Here is a 10,123-nt window from a genome sequence, read left to right as displayed (position 1 = left end):
GGGACCCCCCGCCCAGAGCCCCAGCCAGGATCCAGCACCCCCTTACCCGGAGGGGTCCCCTCCCTCCCGGGTGCCCTCGGAAAGGTTGTGCCACCCCCACACACCCCAAACTGAGCTGGGCGAGGGGGGCGGCCATGGGAAGCCTCCCTTCCAAGGGGCACATGTGGCACTTGGGGACATGGTTTAGCCAGTGCTGGAGGAATGGTTGGACTCAATGACCTCGGAGAGCTTTTCCACCCAACCCATTCTGTGGTTCCCTGAGATGCCTCAGGGCAGAGCAGGGCTGGTCAGTCCCTAAAGCATTTTGGCCGTTTGCCGGTGGGTTTCCCTGGGTCCCAAGCTCAGCTGTCCCCAGCAGCACTGGGCTGCCCTGGAGTGTCCCTCGGGCCAGTTGTACCGGGACAATTCCTGCTCTGGGGTGTGCAGGGGCACTGATCTGCAGGGAGCAATTAGAGGTGAGAAAGAGCCTGAGATAAGGAACATTTCTCAGCCCAGAGGCTTTGCAAAGGGTTGCTAAAGATCATGATAAAGAGCTTTTGGTGCCTGCAGCTACAGGTGAGGATCTCTGCAGCTGGACTGCAGTTCATCCTTCCTGCAGGATTTCAAGGCCAGGTTGGACGGGGCTTGGAGCAACCTGATCTGCCTGAAAGTGTCCCTGCCCGTGGCAGGGGGTGGAACTGGATGGGCTTTGAGGTCCCTTCCAACCCAAACCATTCCATGGTTCTATGATGCAGCTCCCAACAACCACAGGCAATCCCTCAGCAAAAGGGAAGGATGCAAAAACCAAATCCCAAGTCCAACTACCAGCCTGGCCCCAGATCACAGCAGCTGGTGCAGAGGAGTCCAGCAGCTCTGGGTTGCTTTACATCAGCTCAGGATAGGAAGTCTCTGCTTTGCCTCAGCACAAGTTGCTCAGCACTCAAAAATGTGGAACTACCACCAGGGTCATGTGCACAAACTCATCCCCCTCCTGCCTGCACTTCACAGGCAGGGACAGGAGAGGAAGCCAGAGCCTCATGTTGGAAAGGAATGAAGTCAAGTACTTGGTACATTCACATCATCATCAAGGAAAAACCACAATGCCAAGGGTTTGGGAAGGGACTGAGCTGTAACAGCACCAGTCAGACACAGACAAGGGGAGGAAATCAGAACACCCAGGCTCTGCTCCAACAGCTGGGAGTCTGCAGTGCAGAAGCACATTCAGCCCCTCAGGTTTGGATTTTCCATCCCCATCAATCCTGAGAGCACCCAGCTGGCAGAGCCACCTCTGGCAAGAGCAAACACCATATCCTCCTGGATTTGTGTTCAGTAAAATGGACAGCAGCCTCAAAGGTCTCTCCTGTGCCCCTGTGCCCATCCTGGCACAGTCCCTGCTCAGCTCCTGCAGGACATTCCACAGCCCCACTGCTCCCAGATGGACACCAGGACAGAGCTCATGGCCCTGCCAGGCTGCATCAGCCTTCTTGGGCTGACTGCCCACCAGCCAACAAGAGCAGATGAGCCCTAACCAAAAGCAGATATATATTTTTAGAAGCCAAGTCTTTGCCAGCAGCAATTTTCCCTTTATTCACATTTCTGAGTCTCATTCTCACAAAGGAAAGATCACTAAAAAAAAGACCCCTGAGAAAGCAGCCTGGGCAGGGCAAACCACAGAACCTCCTCAGTTTAAAGGGTCAGTTCTGCTCCACGTGCCAAAACCCAGCTGGACCCCAGTTCAGAGCAAAGGGTCATTAGAGCCTTCACAGGGAACAGAGGCTGGAAGGGAATGTCCTCCCCAAAACACACAGGGACAAGAGAAGCCAAGTGTCACTGCAGGTCAGACCCAGGGGAAAGGCAGGACAGCACCCCTGGCCAAGGGGCAGCACAGAGGGCTGGTGAGGGCAAATCCACCTGCCCTGGCCCAGGGATCATCACCTCCTTCCCCAGCCAAGCAGAACCCCCCACGTTTCACCCTCACACATCCCAGCTGCTCCCAACAGCCCCTTGGGCACTTCTCCCAACATCACACCAGGATGTCAACAGCACCAGAGGTCCCCTCAAAATCTGAAGCCCTGGCATCACTTTCTATCAGGAAAGGGGATTTTCCAGCACAAGGAGGTTTACACCACCCTCCTCTCCAAAGGGAACCTTTCAGCTCATCCCTGCATCCACCAGGAGCCCCACGGGACCCTCAGGACAAGCCACACGTTGTTCCCAGTGAGCCTGACAAGGCTCCCATGAGCCACCACCACTGACTTCCACAGGCTTAAAAGTCTGGAAAACCAGCAGGGCTCCCCTCGCCAGGGAAAGAAAGGAAAACCTGCTGAGGGGCTGCAGCCTTTAACCCCTTTGCTCATTACTCAGCAATAAAACTCCAGGAAGAAAACCCTTATTAGGGACTTGAGGCTCAGATGGTACTAAAATATTCTTGCTCTGATGGGAACAGACAGGGGAAGGCAGCTCAGCTGTCAGAAACAAGCCTGTCTGCTCCCACATTCCCTTACAGCAGGTCACTCCATCGCTTTCTCAAGTGAGGGAAAATATAATTTTTACAGAAGTCCCACAGGAAAGTGCTTTAAAAAAAAAAAAAAAGAGAAAAATATATATTCCTGACTCACCTAAAAGCAGCAGGATTTGTCCTACACGTGTGCATGGACTCCTTCCTCCTCCAGAGCCACGATGCCCAGAAAAAGAGGGGCTGTAACTGCTGCTTTTCCACATCTGTCCATTGGGAGACATCACACGTCAAAGCCAGTTCCACCACAGTGATGCCAAAAGCAGTAATCCACGGGAGCTGGAGAGGAGCAGGGGCTGCAGCCTCCCAGCTGTGCCATTCCCAGCTCCAAACAGAAGGGAGCATCCAAAACCCACAGCAGACCAGGAGGGTTTATGATGTCAGAGATCCCAGGGGAGAGGAACCATCCAGAGACAAATCCTCCTGGCTCAGGACCTTTGGTGGAGGGGGAGAAGTCCCAATCCTGCACGTGGTCAGGCTCTGGTCTCCTCACTTCTGGCACAAGGGCAGTCCCAGGGCGGTTGTGGCCGATGGAATTTGTCATTCCTGAAGCAGCAGATGCCAAAACCTGTCGAGAAACAAACGTCAGGATGAGGGACCAGGAGTGACCTCGGTCACCCCAGCACAGCCAGAGCTCCCCCTTGTCTCCAGCCCCTGTTCTCCTGCCAGCCACAGGGCACCCGAGCACATCCCAGGGAGCAACACTGCAAGATATTCCCAAACCCACCATTAAAATGTCAGGATTGTGCCAAAAGGAATGAGCAAGTGAGATTTTTCTTGCTGCAGCTGAGCAGAGAGCACTGGCCGTGCTGGTGGCCACATCCCCAGGGAGCAGAGAGCACTGGCCATTCCCTTGCCCAGGTGTTACTGTCCCAGTTGGTCAGTACTGGTCACACTGGTTCCTGACACATAGGATTCTGATTTAAATCCATCCACAAAAAGAGAGACAGGGATTTCTTTGCAGGGCACCATGTCTCCTCCACAGGGCAGCAGTGACAAACACAGCAAACAGCCACAGGGCTCAGAAAGGTGACAATTCCCAAGCTGAATTCCCTCCTGCAACAGCCTCCGGAGGGAACCAGCCCCTGCAGCAGTGCTGAGCCCCCCGGAGCTTAGAGGATCTGCTGAAGATGTGTCCAAGCACAGACCCCCCGACTGTCCCTTCCCTTTGGTGACAACCCCAGCAGAGAGCCCAGGACAGGAGCAGCATCTTCCTCCCTGCATCCCTCCAACCCAAACCCAGGGAAGTCATGGACACGCTGGCAGAGGGAGCAGGGACCCCTCTGCCCCGAGAGCAGTGGGCACACGGATGGCCAGCGCTTTTTGGGGAGGGTTTTGACGTCCTGCCCTGTGCCAGGGCCCTGCAGAGCCCCTCCCCTGTGCTCGGGCACACAGTGCCCCGGGATGCACACGAGCACAGCCCCTGCCCTGCCTCGTTAGGGCGCCGCTGCTCCCCGGCACAAAGTCCGTATTTGTTTCCCTGCAGGGGTGGAAATAAAGGGGGTTTTGTGTTTTCTTCCTCTTCTCTTCGCGGGCTGGAGTGAGTTTATTTGACACTCCAGCACTCTTTGTGAGCTGAGTGCCCGAGGATAAATGCTACCCTTAAGAGTTACTTGGCGTTAGACAGAGGGACCCTCTTCAGAGGAGAATGGGGGCTTGTTGGGCTGGGGTGGGAGGGGGCACGGGGAGGGGGGCTCCGAGGAGCGCCCGGGCAGCCCTCATAGAAGGGTCTCTGTCCTGGGCTCACAATAGAGTGAATTCTTAAAGATACCGGGAGCTGAAAGGAAGGAAGGAACTTTCCTCCTTTTAAAAAGGATTTTCAGGAACAATTGAAGAAGCTTTTAAAAGGGGATCATTATTTCCCATCCAGTCTGCTGGGTTGGGAAGCTCTGCCTCCCTCCCCCCCTCGAGCCCCGGGCTGGGGAGGTCTGACATGTTCCACTGGGACACACTGAGAGGTTGGATGATGGTCACTGGCCAGTTTACTGAGGAACTGCCCAGGGCCTCAAGCAGGGGGTGCCTCATCCTTCTCCTCCCTCCCACAGGTGCCACTTCCATGAGCCACCTTCTTCTGCTTCCAGGTCCTCCTGCCCTGGAAGGAATAAGGTGCAGAGAATGGATTAGCCCAGGAACACTGGCTCAAATACCCACTGATGGAGCAGGTGGAGCAGGATGCCACCACCCACCCTGCGAGGGACACAGGAACAACTGTCCCCTGGAGACACAAACCACATCCATGCAGAGAGAGGATGGCACATCCATGGAGAACAGGGGTGCAGAGAGCCCTGCCAGCCTGCTCCAGGTGAGCAGCTCTTCCTGTCCAGCTGATGGAGGGTTTTCTGCACACACTCAGTGTCACACAGACCAGAAAGAGGAGTTAAACCAAAGCAGTTTGGCTGCTGAGCTTTACTTCCAGCTCAGCACCACCCTGGACCCCACCCACTGCCAGGGTGACTGGTACCAGCTCCCACCACCCTCATGTCCAGCCAGGCAGGACCCTCCTGCCCACAACCTCCCCCCTGGGCTGCACTGCAGCATTTTTGGCACCTCACAGCAACCCCAGCCCAGGTGCCAGCACTGTCCCACCCCACAGTGAGCCCTGCTCCTCACACTGTCACTCCAGAGGTGTGTGAGGACCTCACCCACAGGCTCCCTCCTTCCCTCTTCACTTCCACTTGCTGAGGAGATGCTGGAAACAAATGCAGAACCAAGACCAGGGCAGTGCTGGCCATGAGGGAACCATAAAGCTCATCCACACCCCCAGCAGGGAGGGGACCTGCTCTCCACAGTCTGGAAGTGCAGAGAAGCTCCTGTGAGCTTTAATTCCCAGAGTTCAGTCCCAAATTCACTACATCCCTGGCCATCCAGGTCCAGAGTGAACCAAGCTGCCTCTTGGTGTCACTGGCAGCCCAGGTTCCAGATGCCAGGAGCAGGTTCCTGTCCCTCCAGAGACACCCTACCTGGAGCTGTGCCAGTGCCAGCACTGAGCTCATCTGCAGGGAACGAGGATGGGCAGGGGAGAACCTCACCCAGCACAAACACCCTCATCACCCAGCCTACAGATCCTAAAGGGACCTTCACTGCACCTCCTGCCTGCCAGGGTGAGCCCACACACCAAAAATGAACATTCTGACACCTCCTGGCCTGAAATCCCAGTTTAAAGGGCCAGCAGAGGGGCTGAGGCAAAGCCCAATGACAGCAGTGAGGGCACAGCCACCCAGAGTGGGAATGGTGTGACACTGGTCTCAGAGCACCTTCCTCTACCTAACCCTGTACAGGACACCCTCGGGGAGTCCAGAGCAGCCTCCAAAGCCAGTCTGAGCTCCTGTGTGGTACCAGGCAAGAACCTTTTGGCCATGGTGATCAAGTCACGCTGCCAGAGAGGTTCAAGGTTGCCTTAGGCTGAGCTTTACTCAGCACAGTCATCTCTGCTCCTCAACAAGACCAGGGCAGGTTTTCCGGGAGCCATACAAGACAGATGACAGCTCTGATCCCTCCCAGGGAGAAAAAGCAGGAATGAAACTTCAGAGGGATAAGCTTTATAAAAATCCTGACTAGACAACATTTGCTCCTGATACAAAACCCATTCTGAGGGAGGTGGTTGCTTTTTGGTCTTTTTTTTTTTTTTCAGGAAAGCTGCACAACCACCCGGGGATCAAACACATTTATTTAAAGGCTTAGGTTTTAGCCCTCAAAAAACATCTGTGGCTTGGCAGAAAGAGAAGCCAATTGAATTTTTAAAATGTTACCTTCTTAGGGCAGGGGTGCAGCACAACCCTGGGGCCGAGGCCCTCACACCTCATCAGCTCTGTGTGGGAGAATCACACCTAGAGATGAACCCGAGGTGAGAACTGCCCCGACCACACTCACTGCACTCCTCCTCTCGGGTGCTGCTCCAGGGGAGCACTGCCTGCAGTTCAGATGCTGCCACAGAGGGGGAAAAACCCAAAAGCAAGAAAGGAGGAAGCCCTGGAGCTCTGAGAAGGCTGAGAGCAGGACACAGAGCCACACTGAGCATGGGCTCTGTCTCCAGGGACTAATAAGGCAGCGCACTGTAAACCCTAATCCTGTGTTAAGAGCTTTCATCAAAAAGGAACAGTATTTATTAGGGAGTTATAGGAGGCAATAAAAGTGTTTTCATGCAGTGTTTATACTAACATGGGGGGCTTTCTGCTCGCATTTGCCCCTTGGTTTTTGTTTTAAATGCATCTTTCTGATGAAATGAGCCCTTCTGAACAAGGCCACCCTTTGTAATGCAGTTCTAACTCTCTGGCCGGCCGCGGTAACTGGCAGAGCCCTGGGCTTTTCTTGCCCTCTCTTTTGTTGCTTTGCTTTTCTGTTCAAAGTTCAAACAAGCCAAAAAGCCCCCCAGCAGGCTGCATTGTGCTCCTGGCATTATCCCCCCCCGTTGTCCAGGGCTCAGGGAGCCGGAGGGAGGGCGGTGGGTGTGGCCCAAAACGTTTGATCTCTAAAAGTTTAAGGCACTTTCTGATCACTTCTTGCACAGAAGAACCCCCAGACAGAGGAACTTGAGTCCAAAACTGTCTAGATGTGAGCCAGCTGCTACTAAAAGTCACCAAGAAGTGATGCTACTGGATCAAATATATTTACAACCAGGCACAAGAGGAATGCACACCAAAATCCAGCCCTCGGAAGAGCCAGGTCGGAGGCCAGGGCTTCCAGATGTCACAGCTGTGCTTCACTGCAGGCAGAAGCATCCCAAAAACAGTCAGGACCCAGCCCCAGGTCACAACATGCCCCAAGTCCCCTCTGCTCTGCAGCTGTAACTCTGAGCCCAAGCCAGGCAGGTGTAGCTAAGATGAGTCTGGCTCAGAGACCACTGAACCCCCATTACATGGACTTTAATTTACAGCTGGTCCTCAAACAGTGACAGTGTGACCATCCCTTATCCCAGCCTGCCTTAGGGCATCCCTGCTTTTCCAGCCCAGGAGGGGTGAATCCACCTTCCTCAGGTCACAGCTCCAGCACAGCCATTCCAGAGGGCTCTGGGGGTTCCTTCCCAAGGGGACCAGCCCAGGAGCAGCCCCAGCTCAGTGCCTCCAGACTGGGTCCTGACAACCTCCCAGAGCTGTGGGTTGAGCCCACCTGGGTTGTTTCCCCCCTGGCTCCTGTCTCTGCCAGCACGGATTTCAGCACGGGCAGAGCAGGGACACCCCTCTCCCAGTTCCTGGGGCAGGAGAAGCACCTGCAGCACCAGCACCTCCAGCTCCTGTAGCTGAATCTGCCAGAGCACCTGAATCCCACAGAGAGAGCCACCAGTGCCTGCTGTCCCCACCCCACCCTTCCCTCTGCCCACCCCAGCCTTCTCCAGAGCAAGATCCCTCCCACCCTGGGACACTCCACAACAGGAACACCCCCGGCCATGGAGCAACTTCCCCTCCTCCTGCCAGCACAAGAAATGGGGTTGCCTTTCTCCTCATACACGTTGTGCTTGCAAAGCACCTTCACACTTCAGCTGGGAGCCTTTTCCCATCACAAAACTGATACCCCCACAGTCAGAGGGGCTGCAGAGTGACCCCACTGCCTTTCAACAACACCCTGAAAGGGTTCTCACCAGCTCATCAAGTGAAGCTTGAAGGGTGCCACATCTCAGACCACCTTTTGTTTGAGACACCTGAACAGGGAAAGCATCTGGGAAACCCTCACAAAAAGCAAGTCTCAGCAGATCTGCTTCTTTCTGCAGCAAAGCCTTTGAAAAGGAGAGCACAAAAACATTGCAGCTCCCTCTGCCCCACAAGGTCTCCCCACATCAGGGGCTTTAACTCACCACACATGTGGAACTCCACACCTGTGGGAGGGATTGAGGTGACCCAGGAAGATCTTTTTTTTTTGCCCTCCAACCAAATTCTACAGGGAAATGAGAAAGCTGATGTCCTGAAAACATCACCTGCCTGACAGCAGAGAAGGACGGTGTCCCTGTGATCCCTGCTCCAGCCTCCAAGCTGGAATCTCCCCTTCACAACACCAGGCAGCTTCTTCCCAAGGCCTGAGTCACCAGCCCTCTCCCCCCCACTTCCCTCCCACCAGCTGTGACCGTGATTATAAAAAGATGTCTCAATTAGCAAGAGCTGAGCAATTCCTGCAGCCTCCAAACCCTTCAGAGGAAACACATTCCAAGCCAGCAAAGAGCAACACTAACAATGTCTGGGCAATAAAAGCTTCTCTTGTTTATATCAAAGCAACCTCAAACATCCTTTCCCCAAACAGGCATCGCTGGCCCTGCGCAGGGCTCAGTGGGCTCAAAATCTGCAAGGGCTGGTGTTCTCCTGCTGCCGGGTCCCTGCGAGCAGACAGCACTAATTCCTGTGTGTGTTGTTGGTTGCAGGTCTAGACTGGTGTGGTCTTTTTGTTGTAGCGAGCAAAATAAGGGAGTCATTCATATTTTTCCAGAATTCACACAGAAGTGCTCTTGTGCATCACAGATACCCTGAATCACCAGCCCCGATCGAGTGTCCCTCACTCCCGGGCTCACACGGGCCAGCGCCGAGGCTGGGGAGACCCCTCGGACCCCAGCAGAGGAGGGGAGGGGGTTTTGAGGGGTTTTATACATTGCCCATCATCCCGGCCGGGCACCTGCCCCGGGGCAAGGTATTCCCACGGCAGGGCAAGGGAAAAGCCGCGTGTGTTTTTCCCCCTAAAGAAACCCCGAAACCCCATTAAAAACAAACAAACCGAAAACAAAACACCAAAAAACAACGAATCGAAAGAGCAGCCACACGGTTTTCCCCGGAGGGAACAGGAGCCCTCCCCGCTCCCCAGGACCGGCTCCCGCCTCCCCTCCGGGCTCGGGCCCCGAACGAGGAGCATCCCCCGGCCGGAGCCCCTCTCCCCCGGGAAGGGGGAACGGATGGGAGCCGGTGGGACACAAAGGCGATGGTACGAGGGGGATACACCGGGGGCCGGCACCGGGGGGGCCCCGCAGCGCCCCAGCTGAGCCCCCCAGCACCGGGACCTCCGGGGCGCATCCGCAGCCCCCGGGGTCGCCCCGCGTTTAACGGGACCGACAGGAGCAAGTGCGGGGCGGAGGAGCCCCGTGCCGACCCCGGCCCGACCCCCCGAGCCCAGCGGGGCACCCACCTCCGCCTCCAGATCCACCTCCGAGCCGCGTCCCGCCGGAACAGCCCCGGGGCTGCGGGTCCCTCGGCGCGGGAGCGGCACCATCCTCCTCCTCCATATCCTCCTTCTCCAAATCCACATCCCGCTCCAGGGGGCCGGGGACGGCCCCACTCCCATCGGGAACACCCCCGGGGGTGCCGGTGCAGGAGCCCGGGATGCGGGTCCGGACCGGCTCCGCCGCGGCCGGGGATGCTCCGACTGCGGCTGCCGGGCCATTCCCCCTTATATAGCCCCGGGGCGGCGGGCGGGCGCCGCGGCTTCACGGGACTTGTAGTTCCTCCCCCCGGCCCGGAGCCGCCTCCCTCCGTCGGTCTGTCCCTCCCTCCTTCCCTCCGTCCGGCCCGCGCGGGGAGGGGAGGGCGCGGGCGGGAGAGGACCCGGGGCAGTGGTGGGGGGCAGGATTGGGGGTGGTTTCGCTCTTCAGCGGGACCTCGTTGCTCTCTGCCATCCCCGGGGGGGAAGAGCCGGTGGTTTTGCCTGGAAAAGCCCGGT

General features: G+C 56.5%; 1 long non-coding RNA gene across 1 annotated transcript in view; it reads right to left on the bottom strand.

The window, feature by feature from the left end:
• LOC113952452 overlaps positions 1-9,817 on the bottom strand; it is a 44,520-nt gene extending 34,703 nt beyond the window's left edge. The window contains exons 1-2 of the long non-coding RNA XR_003529551.1: positions 9,593-9,817; positions 2,598-3,062 (exon numbers count right to left, since the gene is read on the bottom strand). This is a non-coding gene — a long non-coding RNA (uncharacterized LOC113952452). The remainder of the gene's footprint in view (positions 1-2,597; positions 3,063-9,592) is intronic.
• Between the last annotated feature and the right edge of the window lie 306 nt (positions 9,818-10,123).

Source organism: Corapipo altera, unplaced genomic scaffold, assembly GCF_003945725.1.
Source record: "Corapipo altera isolate COAL_440 unplaced genomic scaffold, ASM394572v1 343, whole genome shotgun sequence".
Classification (NCBI taxonomy): domain Eukaryota; kingdom Metazoa; phylum Chordata; class Aves; order Passeriformes; family Pipridae; genus Corapipo; species Corapipo altera.
The sequence above is the reverse complement of the archived record's forward strand: the minus strand, read 5'-3'. Positions and strand labels throughout refer to the sequence as shown.